The sequence below is a fragment of the Diadema setosum genome, chromosome 4 (assembly GCF_964275005.1).
Source record: "Diadema setosum chromosome 4, eeDiaSeto1, whole genome shotgun sequence".
Lineage (NCBI taxonomy): Eukaryota > Metazoa > Echinodermata > Echinoidea > Diadematoida > Diadematidae > Diadema > Diadema setosum.
Window position 1 is genome coordinate 28,235,244 of NC_092688.1, and position 23,262 is coordinate 28,258,505.

General features: G+C 42.6%; 1 protein-coding gene across 1 annotated transcript in view; it reads right to left on the reverse strand.

The window, feature by feature from the left end:
- Nucleotides 1–21,629, reverse strand: part of LOC140227089 (plexin domain-containing protein 2-like) — an 80,298-nt gene extending 58,669 nt beyond the window's left edge. Inside the window, exon 1 of the mRNA XM_072307519.1 lies at nt 21,549–21,629. The gene's annotated coding sequence lies outside the window, so the exon portion shown is untranslated. The remainder of the gene's footprint in view (nt 1–21,548) is intronic.
- Between the last annotated feature and the right edge of the window lie 1,633 nt (nt 21,630–23,262).

Genomic DNA, 23,262 nt, shown 5'->3' on the forward strand with positions numbered 1-23,262 from the left:
TTTGACCCCATGAACCCTAAATTCTCTAGATAATTACTGCCAGTCAGTACATGCATATATAGTATGTTCCATGAATATACCTTGAACAATTTCCAAGGAAAGAGGAAAAAGATGAAGTTTTAATATTTTTTCTTGACCTTTTGACCTTTGACCTCATGACCCAAACTCTTCACCAGAGAATCTAAGTTGGTTATACATGTATACACTAAGTTTCAAGAAAATATCTTCAGGCATTGCATAGATATGGTGGAAATAGTGAAATCTTATGTATTTGACCTTTGACCTTGAGCATGTGCACCCAAAAGTTGATAGGCACAACTTCACCTCCTAATACACATATTATACATGCCAAGTTTCATTAGGATACCTCAAAAGGTTTTGATAGTTACCCTGTCCACAAAATTCATTACGGACGGACGAAGGACGGACGGACGGAAGGACGGACGGACGGACAACCCGAAAACATAATGCCTCCGGCACCACTTCGTGGCGGAGGCATAAAAATGCAGAATACAAAATTTTAAAAAAGAATTGTACAGATACACAAGATGATCCATGATCGTTCACAGATCATCTTACAATCACTGTCAATCCTACTGTCAAACACATTTTCCAGACAACAATGGATGTATCATAAAGCATGCTATCCATTCACTTGAGTGAGGTGGGGCTCAGTTGCTGTTGCTCACTCAGGATGTTAGGACCTACAAAGATCCCCAATGACAGCGGCAAGTTTGTTCTTATACAGTATAACTTGGCATCCTCTGGGCAACTAAAAATAGTCACCTACAAAAGGTAATAGTCATGTGACTACTCCTACTGTGACTTTTCCTTCACAGAGAACTCCTCTCGACAGATCACAGGGCTCAAAATAAGATTTTTGAAGGTCAAGGCCATTTTTAAAAGGGTACTTTCAGCTTAGGGCAAAGTGGCTTTAGATACCTCAAAATTTCAAGGGGCATCAAGGCCATTCAAAAGGCATCAAGGGTCACTTTTAAAGGGCAGCTAATTCTGATCAAAAGGGCACCAAGGTCTCTTTTTTTTTATTGTGGGGGATAATTCAGAAAAGAAATATAGAATGGAGGAGAAAAAAAATTTAAAGCAGGAAAATAAGTCATTCTGAGTTTGGTATTGTTTACTTACTTTTGTATTAGGCAGTGGAAGATAATTCAGGAAAGAAATAAAGAAAAGAGGAGAAATAGCCTTATTTGAGGCCAAATTAAATGAAAGAATGAAGAATCATGACATTTGAAATCATGCCAGTGGTCTAGAACAGGTCTTTGACTTGAGCTAGCTTCGAAATTTTCACCTGATTTTTACTCTTGACCTTTGACCCTAATTGCCTAAGATTGTTAGTAATGGGTCTGAGGTAACAAACATGACACCATGAATCCAAAATCAATGTCATCATTTTGAGTCCATTGGTGTTTCGGACCCTGATTGTACAGCCCCGTGGCGACTTCTGTACAGCAACAGGGCTGTACGGGCCTTATGCATATGACGTCACGCAGCCTTGAAACCGAAGGGTGCCCTCTCCCTGAGGGCAAGCGATGTGTTGCGAGTGCTGCGAAGTACACATATTAATACGGGGTTGGCATTAATGTGTCATCAGTTTACTCTAGATAATTCCGGGATTATTTTCTGGGTGCAAATGGTGAAATTGGTGAAGTGGTTACTCAATGAATCACAACAACAGACACAAGGATATTTAAACTTCCGCACACCTTTGATTGTTAAAAATGAAGGTGCTATGCAGCTACTGTAAAAGTGGAAATTTTCGCGGTGTTGAAATTTTTGCGCATTTCGCGCAACGAGAAACTAGCGCTAAAAATAAAGCATGCAAATATTTTTGCTTGCAATATGTTCGTGTAGTTGATGTTTTGATTGCGCGGAATTAAAAACACGCGAAACGTTTGTACCAATAATTATTTCAATTTTTTGATGGCTGTAGTTCAACCACAATGACATCGTTTGAGAAGCTGAAACATAATACAACAGATGTCTGTAGCATACAATATCACTAAATTATGTTACGGTCAAGTGAATCAAGTTTTGCAGTCGCATGCATAGTATGGTTGGGTGTCTAATACATTGGTACCCTAATGTTCTTCTATCAATAGAAACTTAAAAGACAAGTCCACCTTCATATACATGTGGATTGAGTGAATGCAGCAATATTAGTAGAACACATCGGTTAGCAGATGCAGACTCCACGGAACATATCCCCCGACGACCAGATAGATACAAATCTTTCAGTCAAAGTGTTGATGTGTTGGACACCTACCATACACACTTGAGTGCGTTGCCAAGACACTGCTTGCCCTCAAAGATAGCGCCGAAATCAGTCATATTAAGTTGTGATGTCAATGCATTAAGGTCTATAGATCTAGACTCTAGATCTACAGTGTAGTTACTGTAGGTTTTACTGGTGAGTTCCAAAGAAATGATTAATGAAAAACGTTTAAAGATGCGTATAACCCGGAAGTTGCATAGGCGCTGTTGGATGATAGTGCCAATAACGTTAGCATTGATACGAAGATTGCTGAAGTTGAGCTGTCATCAAGAGTAAAGCACATAGGTGTTGCTAAGTAACATTGCCTTCGTTGTCTATTGCACATCACGCAGTCTGCATCTGTAGTGATACCTGGGTGCGTGCTTCTTAGTATGACATCACAGAAGAAGGTTGCTAAAGCTGTTATCATCATTAGCCAAATCATGAGCCGAACTGTGATTGGACCACTGACTAATGTTACAGTGGATCAGACTTTTCGGACTCATGGAAATGGGTCTAGAACCTAGAAGTGAATTGGCCCTGAAGAGGAGTTGATAGCATACAGAACTCTAGGTCTCTGTAGGAAACCTGCGCTGTCTGACCCCGTACGCATTTGACTAAACCACTGGGTCTAGGGTGCCTAGCAGACAAACGAATATCGCCATCACCCGCATCTGCATGCCCCGACCAATCCAGATCACTGCACTCGGCTTATCCGCTGAAGTCAGTAACGCCAATTACCATAGTCACCACTTGCATGTATTTCCTATGCACTCCCAGGTTGGCGAACTAACGATAGGCACTGAATTAGTTTGCCGCCCATAGCGTGCCAGGTATTATTAGCGCGTGTGCTATACACACACTTCAATGTATCTAGGTAACCGCGGGGCGCTCCTTGTACATAGTTATACTGCGGGAGAGCCCCGAGTTGAAAGAGTGCTGTAACTGAACATTGGAAGACAACCCCAAATTTTCACCAGCAAAAGGCTTACTCTTTTAAGTTATACTCTACATAAGTCTCTTATCTAATTCATACTTGCTGTTCACTTGCACACTTTGAAACTGATCCTACGGTCTTGAAAAGACGTTTTTCTACAAGTCCATCTCCATTCTCCCGGTTCCTCACTTCGTTTTTCGAAACGACCTTTGTGAAGGCACATAGTGCATTGGCGATATGAATATGCATGAAAGGCGCAATGTTTTCCGCCTTTGGACAAGGCCCTTTTGCTCTCAAGCTGTCGCACTCGGCTGGGATATTGCTTCTTCATTCACCCAGAAAGCAACGCAATACAGCAAGAAGGCCTTGTGAAAAGGCTACATTGCACTCTGGTTAGCGCATGCGCACAGGTTTCAAATCTGTCGAACGGAGCAGTTGTCATTGTTACGACCAAAATCACTCTGAGAATGATCGCACAAAAGAAACAATCAACTAATGTTCAGGCGGTTTATTAACAGTGATATTGTGGGTACAGACTCGTAATCGGTTTTCACATCAGTACAATAATGATCACTATAAACAAATATAAGTCATTAATGGAATCACTTACTCACTAAATCACGAAATCCCTACAGTTTCCTGGTAGTGTCCAAATACGATGCTTGATGCACAAATGAATGATCCGTGATGCACCGATGAATGATTCCTTCGACGTAAATCCAGAGGCACAGGTTACAATAGTCCGCGTTATAAATCCAGGGTATAGTCCACGATAGATGTTCACAGCGAAACGCGCAGAATCCAAACGTTGTGACGACCACGTCCAGTTGATGCGTTTAATGATGATTCACTTTATAATGTCCAGCAAGGAATCCAGCCCGTCACAGCTTTGCCGTAATAATGTCCGTTGACACTAAAATATGGAGTCTATCTCCAATGTAGGCAAATTAATTCTCTGCAGGCAAAATGTCTCCCAGGCCTTATCTCCACAAACACAGTTTGTATAGCAGGTCAGCAGGTAACACAGGACTGACTATAACAAGTCGCTTCAGAGCCAGAAGTGACGTAACTCTCAGAGCAGAGGTGTTGGGTACTCTGCCTACTGCAGAATTTCTCCAGCTTATATACTATCCATTCACCCCTTTCTAGTACATTCTGTAATTTTCTCCAACCTGGGGCCACATACCTGAACATAGTAGCAAGTCCAAATTCCAGGAATCCTGGATGACTCACTGCCTAATATGTGCATAACATCATTGCCAAAATTAACTACCAATCACATTGGGTTACAAGGGCAGTGCCTCACTCAGCCAGCACTTCCTAGAATTTTCTGGAATGGGTTAAATCATTCTAGATTGAGTGAGCTATAATGTATTTCCTGTCACATGCATACATGTACTGTAGCTACATTGTATACCACATAGAAAATTCTCCACTGATCTGGTCAGCCTGTATGTACTATATCTATATCATATAGAATGTTCTCCATTAATCTGGTCACCCTGTGTACATACACATTAAACAACCATGCATACAGCCTTGATACATGTACATAACTACTTGTGTGTACATTTGTGACACCATCCCCCATGGGAAAAAGAAAGCCTTGCTGTAGCAAGGGTTTCTTTTACCTTCACAATTTCTTATTGTTATTTACAACGAATGTGAGGTAAAATCCAACTCAAACAACCATAATCACATACTATCACATGCCTTTTGAAAAGCTGCATTGATTCCATGTTCTCTTTTCATGGATACCAGTTACATTGATATTGCTTGGATTCTCGGAGCTTATACAATCATGTCAAACTGTTTTGCATACATTAATGGATATGCTAAACACATACAATGTACACTGTAAGTGATATGCGGTGAAAACTTTTCACCTTTGATACTCTCTTCATGTTACACTCTTGACAAAGCGTCAGCAATTACATTATTTTTGCCTGCCACATGTTTGATTTTGAGAGCATATGGCTGCGTCATCATGCTCCATCTGAACAGTCTATTGTTCTTCATTTTGAACCGGTCTAAAAAGACCAAGGGGTTGTGGTCAGTATAGACCGTGATCTCCCCTTTGCTATTTGTCAAGTACACTTCATATTGCTGGAGGGCAAGGATGAGACTGAGAGCCTCCTTCTCGATAGTTGAGTATTTCTTTTGGTATGCGTTCAACTTTTTGGAAAAGTAGCTAACCGGTCGTTCAGTGCCTTCTTCATCTTCTTGGAGCAAAACCGCTCCCACTCCTACATCACTAGCATCGATTGCCACTTTGAATGGCTTTTGGAAGTCAGGAGCTGCCAGAACAGGCTCATTAGCAAGGACTGCTTTTAGTTTCTCGAAGGCTCTTTGACACTCATCAGTCCAGGTGTACTTTGCCTTACCCTTCAGCAGGTTTGTTAGGGGGGTGACTACAGTGCTGAAATTTGGCACAAATTTCCTGTAGAAACCAGCCATGCCCAGGAATCTGAGCAACTCCTTCTTGGATTGGGGAATGGGAAAGCCTAGTATAGCTTCTACCTTGGCTTCTCTTGGCAATACCTGTCCCTGACCGACTACATGCCCGAGATACACCACTTTGGCCTTTGCAAATTCACTCTTTGCCAGATTAATCACCAATCCGGCCTCCTTGAGTCGATCAAAAAGTTGCCGCAAGTGTGTAATGTGCTCTTCCCACGTGTCACTATACACTAGGATGTCATCAATGTATACTACACAGTTGTCAAGTCCGGCAATGATTTGGTTTGTTAGCCGTTGGAAGGTGGCCGGAGCATTTTTCATGCCGAATGGCATTACTTTGCATTGGAACAAGCCATCTGGTGTAGCAAAGGCAGAAATCTCCCTGGCTTTGTCGGTCAAGGGCACTTGCCAGTATCCCTTTAGAAGGTCTATTTTACTGACATATGCAGAATTTCCGACCCTGTCAATGCAGTCTTCTAGTCTGGGAATGGGGAAAGAATCTGTTTTCGTCACGGCATTTACCTTTCGGTAATCTATACAGAATCTTTGAGACCCATCCGGTTTTGGCACCATGACGATTGGGGAGCTCCAACTGCTTTTACTTGGTTCTATTATGTCATTGTCTAGCATGTACTGAACCTCTTCCCGTACTTTTTGCAGTTTGCTCGGGTTTAGTCTGTAAGGGTTTTGCTTGATAGGGTCAGCATCTCCTACATCAACGTCATGTACAGCCAGAGGGGTGCAGCCTGGTTTGTCTTCACACAATTCTTTGTACTCATGTAACAGACTAGTCACATCTTTCCTCTGATCTTCAGGTAGGTAGTTCAGTGCCTCATCTATTTTCCCTAACATCTCTGAGTTAGACAACCTGACACTAGAGGGCTCACTTCCATTCTCATCTTGAGCTTCTCCCTCTTCATCTACTTCCTCTTCTACCACCTGAGCTACGCCTACAGGCTGACTAGCCTTTCTCTCATAGTACTCTTTCAGCATGTTTACATGACACACCCTCTGATCTTTTCGTCTGTCTGGCGTACTGATCACATAGTTCACATCACTGAGTTTCTTTTTGACACAGTATGGGCCACTGAACTTGGCTTTCAGTGGTTCACCTTGTATGGGCAGCAGTACAAGAACTTTGTCACCTGGTTTGAAGGTTCGGGCTTTGGCATTTTTGTCTGCTTCTCTTCATTGAGTCTTGTGACACTTTCAAGTGTTCCCTAGCTACCTCACAAGCCTTTGAAAGCCTTTCACGAAACTTCGACACATAGTCAAGTAGGTGGACCTCATCATCCTCAGTCATGAATTTCTCTTTGATGAGCTTCAGTGGGCCCGTAACTTCATGACCGTACACCAACTCAAATGGGCTGAAACCCGTTGACTCATTTGGGGAGTCTCTCGTTGCGAACAGCAGGAAAGGGATGCCCTTATCCCAATCCTCGGGATACTCCTCACAAAATGCCCTAATCATTGTCTTTAGGGTCTGGTGGTAGCGCTCCAACGCACCTTGGGATTGGGGATGATAAGCTGACGACTTCAGCTGCTTCACACCCAAACGATACATCACCTCTTGAAATATGCCTGACATGAAATTTGACCCTTGGTCAGACTGCACTTCCTTGGGCAACCCATACCTAGTGAAAAACTGCACTAGAGCATCCACCACAGTCTTGGCAGTGATATTTCTCAATGGGATAGCCTCTGGAAACCGTGTAGACATATCCATGATTGTCAAGAGGTACTTATGACCCGACCTAGTCCTAGGCAAAGGTCCAACACAGTCAACTAGAACCCGACTGAATGGTTCTTCAAACGCAGGTATCGGAATCAATGGCGCCGGCTTCACTGAATGCTGTGGTTTACCAGCCACCTGACATATGTGACAAGTCTTGCAAAACTCAGCCACATCCACATTCAACCCTGGCCAATAGAAATGCCTCATGATCCGATCCTTTGTTTTTCTGACGCCTAAATGGCCGCCAACAGGTAACTCGTGAGCAATCCTCAAGATCTCACCGCGGTAACAGGGAGGGACAACAACTTGACGGACCACCGTCCAATCCTCATCAGCTGGCCTATGGGGAGGTCTCCACTTCCTCATCAAAATGCCATCTTTGACATAATAGCACTCAGGGACCTTTTCGGCCTCAGCCTCAGAACACGCCGTCTGAGACAAGCCTTTTAACTCAGAGTCTGCCTGCTGTGCTTCAACCAAGGAAGACTTGCTAAACAGCCCATCACTGTTAGCCTCGGAGCCTAATACAGCAACCCCATCATTCAAATCCTTGAAAAAGGTTTCTGCCAACCAAACACCGGAATTCTCCTCCACATCAACAGAATCCGCATCATCTTGAACAGCTCTACGAGCCTGAGACCTAGTCACAACACAATCTGGGAAAATCCCAGGAAACTCCTCCTGCAACTGCTCAGTTTCAGCAACCACCACTGGTTTATCCGAAACAACTGGAGACACAACCACCTTGTCCCCAGCCAAGTCATTCCCCAACAAGAAGTCAATGCCTACCATGGGCAACTCGGGAACAACTCCAACAGTGACAGGACCAGAAACTAGGTCACACTTCAAATCCACTCTATACAGTGGTACTGACATATAACTGCCATCAACAGTTTGAATCAAGACTTTTGCATTCACTGCACTATCTGGTGGAAAAGTCATACCACCATCCACCATCAACGACTGAGAGGCCCCCGTATCCCGCAGGATGACTACTGGTTTACCTGCCTCACCAGAAGTACATGGGGTCACCCAGGGGTCGCACTTAACTTTTTTTTTAACTAGCCAGGCGGACTACTGAGAATCAATTTTGACACTGAAGCAACATTTTGGCTAGCCAGACGGACTAGTAACTTCAGAATTTTAGGATTTTTAGCTAGTCCGACGTGATTGTGGGTGGCCAATGGCCAGCGGACCATCGCCAGTTTCGACCCCTGTCACCTCACCATCAAACAAAAAGCTACGATAGCTCTCATCCACCTGCTTCAGCCTATCTTTGAATTTGGGAGATCGACTTTCAATGGCCTGTGTTTCACTGAAAGGGACACTATTTTCGGGTAGGACACTTTTTGACATGACAAATCCCATGTCCTTCTTTGCTTTGTTTTGCAACTTCCAACACTGTGACTTTACATGCCCTGTCTTGTTACAGTGAAAACATTTGATGACATTTGCACTTGTACTGGACCCTTTGTCAGATTGAGGCTTTGGTGCCGATGAAGTTTCAGAACTCGTGCCTTTTTCAGAACCAGCATTCTTTGGATTGCTCGACTGATTTTTGTCTCTCTTATTTCCAGAGAAATTCCTGAAAGGTGGTCTGTTGTCATTTCTGTGGGTCAGCTCATACTCATCAGCCATCAAGGCTGCTTTATGCAGACTTGTCACTTTGTGATCATCCAAATGCGACCTCACACTGAAAGCAACACTCTTTTTGAATTCTTCCAAAAGAACAACCTCACGTAGGTTATCAAAATCCTGATCCACTTTCAGGGATCTATACCACCTATCGAACATCATTTCTTTTTCACGAGCAAACTCAACATGTGTCTGGCCTGGTTTGCGGTACGAATTTCTGAACTTATGTCTGTACGCCTCTGGCACCAACTCATAAGCATTCAACACTGCCTTCTTGACTGTAGCATAGTCACGTGATTGCTCTTCAGAGAGAGATGAGTACACATCGGCAGCTTTGCCGACAAACACACTTTGAAGGAGCAAGGGCCAAAATTCCTGTGGCCAGTTCAAACTGTTAGCCACCTTCTCAAATGACACAAAATATGCATCAACTCTGTTTTCTTCAAACTTTGGCACCAATCGAATGTTCTTAGCCAAATCAAATTCAGGGGGAGCCCTGTCACGATTTCCAACAGTTTGCGCATGAGTCAATTCCATCTCACGCAATTTCAGTTGTTGCTCCATTTCCCTCTCAAATTTCTTCTCTTCAATTTCAAGTTTCTTCATTTCCAGAGCCCTTTCCCTTTCCTTCATTTCCATTTCTCTTTGTTCTCTTTCCCTCTCTCTTTCTAATCTCATCTTCTCTTTCTCCATTTCCATTTTAGCAAGCTCAAGCCGTGTTTGATCAGACATTTGAGTTTGATCTGAAATTTGTGTTTCTTCTTTTAGCTCCATGTGACCAGCTACTAAGTCAAGAATCTCTGCCTTTCTTACACCTTGTGGAACATCAACATTTAAATGCTGTGCAATTGCAGTCAAATCACATTTGCGCAACCTTTGCAAATCTTTGAGGGACAAATCTGTCCTCTGAACAAATGCCTGAACATCCATTGTACTGATTGACATTGTCACAATGTATTACACACAATGTACACTTGAACAATCAACTCACTGGTATTTTGTCTGTACCAATATTCTGGATTCCGGAACTTTCCAAATTCTAAGTTTTGGCTTTACATTCACTTCCCGGACAAGCCCCCAATTTTGTTACGACCAAAATCACTCTGAGAATGATCGCACAAAAGAAACAATCAACTAATGTTCAGGCGGTTTATTAACAGTGATATTGTGGGTACAGACTCGTAATCGGTTTTCACATCAGTACAATAATGATCACTATAAACAAATATAAGTCATTAATGGAATCACTTACTCACTAAATCACGAAATCCCTACAGTTTCCTGGTAGTGTCCAAATACGATGCTTGATGCACAAATGAATGATCCGTGATGCACCGATGAATGATTCCTTCGACGTAAATCCAGAGGCACAGGTTACAATAGTCCGCGTTATAAATCCAGGGTATAGTCCACGATAGATGTTCACAGCGAAACGCGCAGAATCCAAACGTTGTGACGACCACGTCCAGTTGATGCGTTTAATGATGATTCACTTTATAATGTCCAGCAAGGAATCCAGCCCGTCACAGCTTTGCCGTAATAATGTCCGTTGACACTAAAATATGGAGTCTATCTCCAATGTAGGCAAATTAATTCTCTGCAGGCAAAATGTCTCCCAGGCCTTATCTCCACAAACACAGTTTGTATAGCAGGTCAGCAGGTAACACAGGACTGACTATAACAAGTCGCTTCAGAGCCAGAAGTGACGTAACTCTCAGAGCAGAGGTGTTGGGTACTCTGCCTACTGCAGAATTTCTCCAGCTTATATACTATCCATTCACCCCTTTCTAGTACATTCTGTAATTTTCTCCAACCTGGGGCCACATACCTGAACATAGTAGCAAGTCCAAATTCCAGGAATCCTGGATGACTCACTGCCTAATATGTGCATAACATCATTGCCAAAATTAACTACCAATCACATTGGGTTACAAGGGCAGTGCCTCACTCAGCCAGCACTTCCTAGAATTTTCTGGAATGGGTTAAATCATTCTAGATTGAGTGAGCTATAATGTATTTCCTGTCACATGCATACATGTACTGTAGCTACATTGTATACCACATAGAAAATTCTCCACTGATCTGGTCAGCCTGTATGTACTATATCTATATCATATAGAATGTTCTCCATTAATCTGGTCACCCTGTGTACATACACATTAAACAACCATGCATACAGCCTTGATACATGTACATAACTACTTGTGTGTACATTTGTGACATCATTGTCACAGATTCCTCTTGAGCGGATCAAAGTCTCCAATATTTACAGAAAGGGACTACTGGAGGAGCAAAACGTACCCAGGCAAGTGTTATCAACAATTGGACCAAATCTGTAAGTATTCAATTTTCAAATTGAAGAAATTTTGGAAAGTACTTAAGTTGGAATTTACCCACGAATCTACCCTCTGCCGTGACTCAATATCCTTCACTCAATATCCTTCCCTACACAGCCCGAACGCTTTGCGTTCGGTGTTCGGGTTGTGTTTTGCAGTTTCAATACATTTGCCATGTTGTGCATTATCGCGTTTGAAAAACTTTGCTAATCTGCAACCTGAAATCCAGCATTCGAAATCAAAAACATCCTCGCATTAAAAATAGTTTTGTCACCTGTTTACATATGATAGTAAAATATGTTTTGATTACAATTATTTGTATTTTCATGGAGGGAAAAAAAAAAGGTGAATTAGGAATGTCTTTTGAGAGCGATGAAAATCTGTCGCCCCAGTTGATCTCCGATCGCGGCGCGCGTTACATGCGATGTCTACGAATGGAGTTAGCCCGACCAGACAGACTGTGATACACCAATCTACTAAAGACCCTTGAAAACGTCACACAACAACAAAACTGTTGAAAATTTCTACATTCTTATCACAAACTTTGCGAATCACTCGTGTGAATTGAAATGCTTGGACTATGAGCATGGTATATCAGTCCATAGTGAGCCCTCACGCAACATACACTGAGCAAAAAGTCCAATCTTAACTCGGAATGCTGTGATCATCGCTGGGCGATTAAAAAAAAATCTTTCCCAGCTTTGAACGATGCAAATTGCGCTGCTAGAGTTTGTACGCCCGTACGGTCAACAGCTCCCCCTTTGCCCACCATTTTGCAGTGCTGCGCCTACATTTCGAATCATTTTTTCGATTTCTATGATTTCTGCAGCGTATATGATTAAAAAGGCTTCATTTTCGGTAAGTTGTGATATCTGTATGTCAATATCGATACCTAAAGACGGAAGCTAGATAATTCATTTTACATAGTCTGAGTAGCAAATATGGTGTAGTAAATTCAGAATAGTGTCGGTGCCCTAGAATTTAAAGATTACAATGCCTCCAGTCGGTACAGCCCTGTCGCGACACTTGTGTACAGCGACAGGGCCGTGTATAGAATTGACTGAAAAATCGGTCTGTATCTGGTCGTTGGGGATATGTTCCGTGGAGACTGCGTCTGGCTTCACGGATCCCCTCCTATACAGACCGAAGGCAATGATGCTAGCTCCTGTAGGGATGTGCTGTGGCCAGCGGTCGCGCACAGATCAAACGTTACGATAAACCAAATTACAGACAGCTTTTTTACATTCAAACAAGTTTGACATGACATGACACATTATGCAGCAATATTTGGGGTACCTGTAACTTTCTCACACAGAGCAATCGAAATACTCACAGTAATTAGACTCTAGGTTATATCGCAGAAATTTGTATCCATATCGCAACATCGGCTCATCGCTGTTCGCTAGCTGTAAGTCGCCATTTCGAATCCGTTAGCCAATCACATGCGAGGTACGTGTTTTAATAAAAATCACATAGAAATCTACCTGGCATGTGCATGGGTGTATGCAAGGGGGGGGGGGGGGGGTCGTGAGGGTCGTACGACCCCCCCTCAAAAAAAAAAATACAATTTAAGAAAGTCCACATTTTCGCAAAATTTTTCTGAGGGCCTTTCCACAATGACCTAAATTAAAAAAAAAAAAAAAAAAAAAAAAAAAAAACATTGACCAGGTACCAGCAAGGAATCCAAAAACCTTTGCCAATTGCGTGACGTAATTCTTACCCAATTCCAGCCATTCTGACACTGAGTCTGCCATCCGCTTCAAGCCGCGCTGTAATCAATTTTCGTGTCTCCCAGCAACTTATCGCAACTGGCTAAAAGTTACTCAAGCTTCGCCCTATGTCAGTTGTTTGCCGGAGCAACACATGATTTTTGTTTGCGGGCGCCGCCTTTCCTCTATTGGCCATAGGCCTACTTTGTGATGAACAGCAACACAAACCTAGACATACATGTCACAAGCAGTTGAACTGCACGCCAGTCAGGTCAGTACTTTAGTACTGTTTGAACTTACATAGGCTACCTTGTAGCTTCGTTACTGTCAGTGAGCTCTAGGATAGACTACAAAGGCACACATGCGGAAAAAGATGTGACAGATTCCATGTTTTAGCCATTCGGATTGTCCCTCAATATTCATCTTCTTACCTTTTTTTTATTGAAATGTTTCTCAAAATTCCACCAAAAGTGTGCACCAGACCGTTGAATTACAATTGTAACAAGAGACCCGCGGGTCTAGCGCTCACCTGAGTATCGCAAGTTCACCTTTCACGCAGTCACTAATCTAAATTATTCACAGCTCTACTCAAATTTGACCAGGCATTCTCAAGTAGAAGATGAAAATGTACAATATAAAAAAAAAAAAAAACGGCCCAATTTTTTTAAGATTCCTTAATTTTGGGGGATTGGGGCCCTCTGGGGCCCTCTGGGTGGGGCATGGTGCCCATTTTGATAAATTGAGATCCTGACCCCCTAGGGATGTTACCTGCCAAGTTTGACGAAAATCCATCATGAGGTTTTCAGGAAGAAGATGAAAATGTACAATTCAGGCCCCCATTTGGACCTTCCCAACCCCCCCCCCCCCCCCCGCCCCCAAGAGGGGCACCCCTGGATCTGCTATGAACAAACTTGAAACTACAGTCATTAATGTACTCACTCATAGTATTATCTTAACTCTATAACTTCTGATTCTAGAGAAGATTTTTAAAGATTTCTTTATTTTGGGGGGTTTGGGGCCCCCTGGGGGCCCCCTGGGTGGGGCATGGTGCCCATTTTAACAAATTGAGATCCTAACCCCCTAGGGATGCTACCTGCCAAGTTTGGTAAAAATGGGTTATAGGGTTCTCAAGAAGAAGATGAAAATGGACAATTTAGGCCCCATTAGGACCACTCCCCACCCCCCTCCCCTGGGTCCCAAGGGGGGCAACCCTGATTCTGCCATGAACAAACTTGAAACTACAGTCATCAATGTTCTAACTCATAGTATTAACTTAGCTCTATCACTTCTGGTTCTAGAGAAGAAGATTTTTACAGATTCCTTAATTTTGGCTGGTTTTCTGGGGGCCCCCAGGGTGGGGCATGGTGCCCATTTTAACAAATTGGGTTCCTAACCCCCTAGGGATGATACCTGCCAAGTTTGATGGAAATCGGTCTTGGGGTTTTCAAGAAGAAGATGAAAATGTAAAAAGTTTACGCACGACGGACGCCGGACGAAGGGCGATCGCAATAGCTCACTTGAGCCTTTGGCTCAGGTGAGCTAAAAATGATGCACCACGCGTTACCCCGGGGTACCGTAGTACCCCGGATTACCGCGTTGTGTAGCGCCACCTCACGTCCATTCGAGAACAGTCAGAGAAAAATGCATGCACTGTGTGCGTGTACATAGTCCTTCCCATGCCACTGCATGTTATACTATGCGTGCATGAAAGCTGCGATACCACTAGCGTGTGCTTTAGTGTAGTGCAGTGCAGTGGCTAGCGCGCGCTAGCTCCTGCACCAAAATAATTTCCTCTTTTTGGCACCCAGGGTACAACCTTTAAAAAAAAATAAATAATTCAACAAAATGGCTGATTTTTATTTGGTACCCTGGGATACCATTTATGTCATCAAATGCAGAAACTCCCTCGTGTGAGAGGGGAACCCCTCCCATTCCCTCCCCGGCCTTTCCACCTTCGTATACAGTGACAGTGACTGGGAAAAACACAATTCAGACACTCTCATTGTGCTGAATATTTGTTTTTCACCTTTTTTATGCTTCCGCCACGAAGTGGTGCCGGAGGCGGGTTATGTTTTCGGGTTGTCCGTCCTTCCTTCCGTCCGTCCTTCCGTCTGTAATGAATTTTGTGGACAGCTTAACTAAACAAAACTTTTGAGATATCCTACTGAAACTTGGCATGTATAGGGCTTTTTACACTTGTGTTTCTTAACCCCGGACTTTCTCTAACCCAGGACTATCGTTAGTCTTGTACCAATTTTTTCAGCTTTTTACACTCGCCAATTAGTCCCGTACTATCGCTTGTCCGGGGCTAAGGAGAAAACTGACCTTTTTACACTCGTATTTCTTAGCCCCGGACTTTCCAAACCACATGAATATTCATAATTACGCTGTGTACTGTACACGTACACGCACGCATCGGCAGCACTTGATTACCTCGTTTCTGATTGGTCAGTGAGAGTCGGACTTCGTCTCCGTCGCTTAGCCCAGGATTATTTTTTCGTTCTGTTTACACTCACTTGCTTGGCACCGCAATTGCGGTGCTAACCCCTGCTATTTTGCAGGGCCAGATAGTACCGTACTATCGGTGGGGCTAGCCCACTTTGGCAAAAACGAGTGTAAACAGAAAGTGGGCTAAGGATAGTCCCGTACCAACGGTGGGGCCAAGGCCCCCCCTTAGCCCAACCGTTGGTCCGGGGCTAAGCAAAATTTTACAAAATGTGTAAAAAGCCCTTATATGTATTAGGGGGTGAAGTTGTGCCTACCAACTTTTGAGTGCACATGCTCAAGGTCAAAGGTCAAAAGGTCAAGGTCAAATGCTTAAAATTTCACTATTTCCCCATAGATGCAATGCTTGAAGATATTTTCTTTAAACTTAGTGTATACATGTATTACCCAATTAAGATTCTCTGGTGAAAGTTTGGGGTCATGAGGTCAAAGGTCAAAAGGTCAAGTAAAAAATGTTAACATTTCACTTTTTTTTCCGTATCTTGGAAATTGTTCTGTATCTTCATGGAACATAGTATATATGCATGTACTGACTGGCAGTGGTTATCTAGGGAATTTGGTGTTCATGGGGTCAAAGGTCAAGTGCAATACTTCAAAATTTTACTATTTCCCTTATATTTATGCAATGTCAGCAGGATTATTTTTTTTTTAACTTGGTGTATGCATGTATAACCCAATAGAGATTCTCTGGGATTTTTTTTTGGCAAAGGTCTAAGGTCAAAAGGTCAAAGATCAAGTGAAAGTGCTGAACTTCCTTCTTTCTCCATATCTCGGAAGTGGTTCAAGGTATCTTGAAACTTAGTACATATTTATGTATGTTCTGCCTGACAGTGATTCTCTTATAAATCTTAGGGTCAAAGGCCTGATGACAATGGTAACAATTTACTGCTCAATACAGAAATTGCACTTTTTCTCCATACTTTGAAAATTACTCAATGCATAAACTTATGAAAGGGTCAAAGTCAAGTTAAAGTTCGTAAATCACCAAATACATGCTCTCCTATTCATCCAATTAAACATAGGTCAAGGAAGGTGAACATTCAACACATCAGTGACAAACATGTCATTTTAATATTTTGGAAATTTTGTGAAAATGTAATCACACATTGTCCACATGTACTATAGACCTATTAGGTCAATTTACTGCTCAATACAGAAATTGCACTTTTTCTCCATACCTTGAAAATTACTCAATGCATAAACTTATGAGAGGGTCAAAGTCAAAGTTAAAGTTCGTAAATCCCCAAATACATGCTCTCCTATTCATCCAATTAAACATAGGTCAAGGAAGGTGAACATTCAACACATTTGTGACAAACATGTCATTTTAATATTTTGGAAATTTTGTGAAAATGTAATCACACATTGTCCACATGTACTATAGACCTACATTGTATTAGGAGAATCATGCATAATGGTGGAGGCATGCCAGTCACCATAGCGACATTTCTAGTTTTTAAATCTAAAACTTGATGACAATATTCTAAATTTTCCCCCAGAAAGTGTGCAGCAGATAGTTGAATTCAAGTCTATGTAAAAGCTCCCTCATGTGGAAAGGGGGGGGGGGGTTGAATAACACCATCATTGCCATGTTCTCATGTGGGAGGGAGATTCCCCCTCCCACACCCTCCCTCTTCAGTCCATCTCCATAAAATTAGACTTTGATAGTACACAGTGAAAGGACCCAGATGCGGTGTAAAGAAAAATGTGTCAGACACAATTTAGCCCTTCACATTGTTCTTATAAATATTAATTTTTCTTACTTTTTGATTGAATATTAACCCCAAAAAGTATGCACCAGGGGCCCATTTCATAAAACTTGTCATCAGTGACAAGTTGTCATAGACGTGACAAGCTACTGAAATTCTTGCATCTGATTGGCTGAGAGCAAAGTTGTCATAGAAATGTGGCAGTTGTCACTGATGACAAGTTTTATGAAACGGGCCCCAGATCGTTGAATTCCAGTTCTAAAAATGCAAAAGCTCCCTGTGTGGGAGGGGGGACACTCCCTCCTACACCCTCCCCTTCTGTCAATCTCCCCTGACTTAGCACACAGTGAAGCGGCACGCAGATGGGGAAAAAAGGTGACAGACCCCTCAATTTAGCCATTCTGATTATCCTTGAATGTCTATATTTCTTGCTTTTTGATTAACAATTTTCCAAATATTTCCCCCCCAAAAGTGCACCAGATTGTTGAATTTCATTTCTAAAAATGAAAAATACTTCATGTGGGCTCACACTCTCATCCTGCTCATTTGCTCCCTCGCTTCAGTGTTTTTCCATATATTGAACATACTTGCCCCCCCCCCCCCCCGAAAAATATTCTTGTGTACGGCCTAGCTAGTATTATCAGGGACATTTGAATGTGCCTTACCACATTTTCTTTGCATAGTATCTATCATTGTAAAAAGGTCCAAAAAATTATGATCACGACCCCCTCCCCCCCCCCCCACAAAAAAATCCTGGATACACCCCTGATGTGATTGGCTAACGCCACGGATTCATTTGTTGAAGAGCTGTTTAACAACGGCTGGTAGTTGCATCTTTTTTCATGAAAATTCTACCAAAATGTTGGATACATCAGTAATCTGGCGAGTGCAATGAATACTTGAAATGTTGATTTTGCTATACATAGGCCCCTACAAGTTTAAATTTTCCGATCTGTTAGTTAGGGCTGTGAATTACAACCTTGTAGATGCAATCGAGAAGGGTGAGGTACCTCACCCAATTCTCCATCTGCATGGAGACAGTGATTAAGACTCCTCACAGCGATGTATAGTACCACTCTACCAGCCTCCATCTGTCTACGGAGGAGAGAGCGATAACGTCAAAAAAATAAAGACTCCTCCGGACAGACGGATCTTTCTAAGTTATGAATGGAGTTAGTTCGACTAACAATTGTTATTGTTAGAGGTCGAATTTACAGTTCTAACGTCAATTACGGTATGGTCGCCACTGCGGTAAGGTCGCCAGACATTCACATCGCATGTAACGCGCGCCGCGATCGGAGATCAGGTTGGGCGACGGATTTTCATCACTCTCAAAATACATTCGTAATTCACCTTTTTCCTCCGTAAAAACACAAATAATTTTAATCAAAATATATTTTACCATCTATGTAACAGGTGATAAAACCATTTTTAATGCAAGGATGTTTTTGATTTAGAATGGATTTCAGGTGGCAGATTAAGGGAGATTTTCAAACGCGGTGACCGACAATGCCTCCTTCATTGAAGCGTATGTATAACACACACGCTAATAATATGTGGCCGGCTAGGGGCGGCGAACTAATTCAGTGCCGATATTAGTTCGCCAGCTGGACGTGCACAAGAATTACACACAAGTGGCGACCATACGGTAATTGACGTTAACAACTGAAATTTAGCACGAGCAGGAGCCAGAACAATTAGTCAACGGATCCACTTTATTCTATAGCAACATTCCCAACAAGAGTATGTATAATAGTAGTAGTCGTAGTGTATATGGCTATGAATCATGGATAACTGCAAAACACAGCCAGAAAGCTGAACCCACTTCACTTGCCACAGTAAGCTGTGTACAGGTACAACTGGAGCGCCCCGTAGTTAGTAGTACTGAAATAGAGGGGGTCTAACCGTTATGCACTTGTCAATTGTAGTCCCGGCCCATGGGTACCCGGGGATGGCCGGGACTTGCATCCCACTTGCAATTTTGGGAGTTACACTACCCGGCCAAGTCCCGGCCAAGTCTCCGACAGGTCGGGCAAAATTTTCACGGAAATCCCCGCTAAGTCCCCGGCAGGCCGGGCAAAATTGAAGTTGAAATCCCCGGCCAATTCCCCGACAGTCCAGGCAATATTTGTGCAGAAATCCCCGGCCAAGTCCCCGACAAGTCGGGCATATTTGTATAGAACTCCCCGGCCAAGTCCCGACCCTCAAGGCCCGGTCACACTGCCCAAAAGTCGCGTAAGTTTGCGTGAATCACGCAAGAAATTTGGTTTTGCGCGTGCTTGTCCATTGAGAATTTTCGCTGATTTACGCGATGAAAATCACCGATGAATTGCGCAAGAACTACGGAAATATCACTCAAAAATCACTAATCAGCGCATAGGCACGCAAAGGCCCCAAATAGGGCGAATTCGTGATTGTGCGCGACGCCTGACGACAGAGGTCCACGGAAAATCACGCATAATCTGCGCTTTATCACAATTAACTGCGTATGAATCGCACATAAACGTGATAGCGGCAACATTTTCGCAAACGATCACTGATATTCCATGCATATTTCGCGCGTTGTTCGCGTAAGAACAATGCAAACTACGCAAAAATTACGTAAAAACTAAAACAACGCAATACTGCCTAGAAGTGTGTAAACTTTTACGCGAAGCCGAGTTTTGAGCTGCTCAAAAACCTGGCTTTTGAGGACCTCTCACACTGCCCAAAAGTCACGTAAACGCATGAATCACGTAAGAAATTCGAGCCTTATTTTGCGCGATACGATGCGTGAATTGCGCATTTCATGAGTTTGTCTACAATTTGAACCTTCGTAGTTGTCAGCCGATGTGCGTCGGATCGGCACTTTACGCAATTCCATGTTTTGAGGAGCTCAAAACTCGGCTTCGCGTAAAAATTTTACGCAGTATTGCGCTGTTTTACGTAATTTTTGCGTAGTTTGCGTGGTTCTTACGCGAACAATGCGCGAAATATGCGTGGAATAACAGCGATTGTTCGCAAAAATGTTGCCGCTATCGCGTTCACCAACGACTCTCCACTGACAAAAAAGCAGACTATAAATAATGACGCATGTTTCGCGCTTGAAACACCTACGTATCACTGAAAATCACTGAAAAAAAAATATTGGCGTAGGCCTATGTATCTCTAACAGAACACGGTAAATACTCACGAAATACTGATCGAGGAATCACTAATGTATCACTAACATTAGAAACAACTCACGTATGATTGTGGCGCTATATATTTGCGTGATCTTTCCGTAGTTCTTGCGCAATTCATCTGTGATTTTTCATTGCGTAAATCAGCGAAAATGGTAAAATTCTCGACGGACAAGCACACAAAACCAAATTTCTTAGTTACTGGTACGTGATTTATGCGATTACGCAACTTTTGGGCAGTGTGACCGAGCCCGCCCGCGTGGAATCGCGTAAAGTGCCGATCCGGCGCACATCCACGGACAATACGATCGAAGGTTCCGCGTCAGAAAAATTCATGAAATGTGCAAATCGCGCATGTTTCGCGCTAGGCTCTTTACGTGATTCATGCGTTTACGCAACTTTTGGGCAACGTTACTGAGTCCTCAAAAGCGGGGAATTGCTAGTCAAGCGAAATAATTTATGGTCACATTACCGTACTGGAAATGGTACAAGTCATAATCAACTCTCAAGCAAAATCTGGCTCAATCCCAGCCAAAATTCCCGCCCCAAATGCCTGCCATTTGGTTGGAGCGAATTTCCCCCGACAAACCCCGGTTTATTCCCCACCCACCGGGGCAAATTAAGTGAATCTCCCCCGACAAACCCCGGTCCATTCCCGACCCACTGGGGCAAAATAACTGAATTTCCCCCGGCAATACCCCGGTACATCCCCGGCCCACCGGGACAAATTAAGTGAATTTCCCCCTACAAAGCCCGGTCTATTCCCGACCCACCCGGGCGAAAAAAATGCTGAAATCCCCGCCCAGCTTGGTTGCAAGTCCCGGCCATGTCCGGGTACCCATGGGCCGGGACTTCAATTGACAAGTGCATTAGATTCTAGGAGAGATGGAATGATATGATATGAGAGATACCCTTAACGTTCTTAGTTTGTCGTTTCACTTTCACGGTCTAAGGACCGACTTCACTTCTATAGAGATTCTAGACTTTGACTAACACTAACTGTTAGTGTTAGAACCTCTCTAATCCTATTAACGCTGGGAGGTCGGTCACTACGAAGTACGATAAATATGAAAAATGCACATCACTTACCCGGAACCGGCGCTGGTGTTTATTGTACTCGAAACGTGATCGACACCTCTTGACTGCATGCAAAGTAAAGCTACGCAGTAAAATGTTATACATTTATAATACTATAACCAGAGTATAATTGCAGTTGTCACCACATAGGCCTAGACCACACGAGAGGAGATGTGCGTAGAGCTTAACGCAATGAGTGGAGCGAGCTAGCAAAGAGTGGGGCCTATAGAAGCTACACTATAACTATTCTCTTTGCGAGTGTATGTAGTAGCTCAAGAGACCTCGTGAGGGATTAGGGCAACAGATGGCGCTGTGGAGCTGAAACCAGAGCGAGTTGATGTTGGGATGTTCACGTTTGTAGAGCATAGATTTTCTGAGTAGGTCCTACGGTATAACACGTTTTAGAAATCTATGCAACTAGAAAGCATCGGTTTACCTTTATAGCACAAAGATATTTTACTACCATGAAACCGATTATTGATACCTTTTAAGGGTTCCGTAAAACGGGGTGAATAGGGACAAATTTAAAGTTCTTATGATTGTATTTTTTTTTCATGCAGCCCAGAGACTCAATCTTATGTGGGGATTTTTATGTCCACCCAAAATACCTTTAATGTGGTATTGTGAAAAAAAAATAAATATTTGGGGGAAAAGTATGTTTTTTGATAAAATGACGCTGTCCCTGTTGACCCCAAATTTGGGGTCAACAGGGACAACACTATTTTTGATCAAAAAAAAAGCTGTTAGGAGGCATTTTTTTTTCAATCCATCCAATGAATTGGATTAAGGGAACAACTACAGAGTTTAAAAATGATATACAAACATTTAAGAGCAATCTATTCCATTGATAAATCAATCTTTAACAAAAATTGCAACAGCTCAACAAAATGAGCTGATATCAAAAAATGTCACCCATCAGGTCAATGGTTAAGATTGAAAAGTAAGTCAAAACTTTACTAATCCATTGAACTGCGATCAAATATTAACCCACTTCTTCTTCTAGTGGCAAATCATGATGTACAATCTTATTCATACACTCTAAATTCAGTGTAACTTGACTCTTGTGATGTCGGGGATATATTGGGAGTTCTTACAGCAATTATATTAAGCTGGCACCTATAGTATGGGTCTGACCCAAACAGATGTGTTATCGGCATTAAAACATGCAGAAGACAGAGAAAAGGGTCATGAAATACAAGTGGAAAAGTCCTATCCTGTCTTAGGCAGTGAAAAAAAAAATCCCAAGAGGGTCGGTGGGGCCAGGGTTCCCAGACCCTTCCTCCCCAAGTTAGGGTTAAGACAGCAAAGTTCACTCTCATCTATGATGTATACAAAAGTGAAGCCACATATCCAAAGATCTAATTGCTCTCTTGTCAAGAGATTTAGAATAAAAATTCACACTTTTGGAAATAGCTGGACATAACAAACATTTCAGAGCAATTTATGACATTATAATAGTTAATCATACAGAAAATTTAAAGGGCCAATCAAACGACACCATGGTGTTCCTATTCACCCCAGTCTAACTGATTTTTTGCCCAAGAGAAGAAAAAAAAATGTGCTGTCACAAATTCCTGTTGGAAAATTATTTCATATTTAAAGGTGTGTTGTAGGACCTAATAGGCTAGATTCATGAACATTTTCAGCGAATTTCATTAATCAATGGCCACAGGAGCAGAAAAGTTTTGACCGCCCTGATTTTTTTGTGATTTTTTGAAAACTTTTT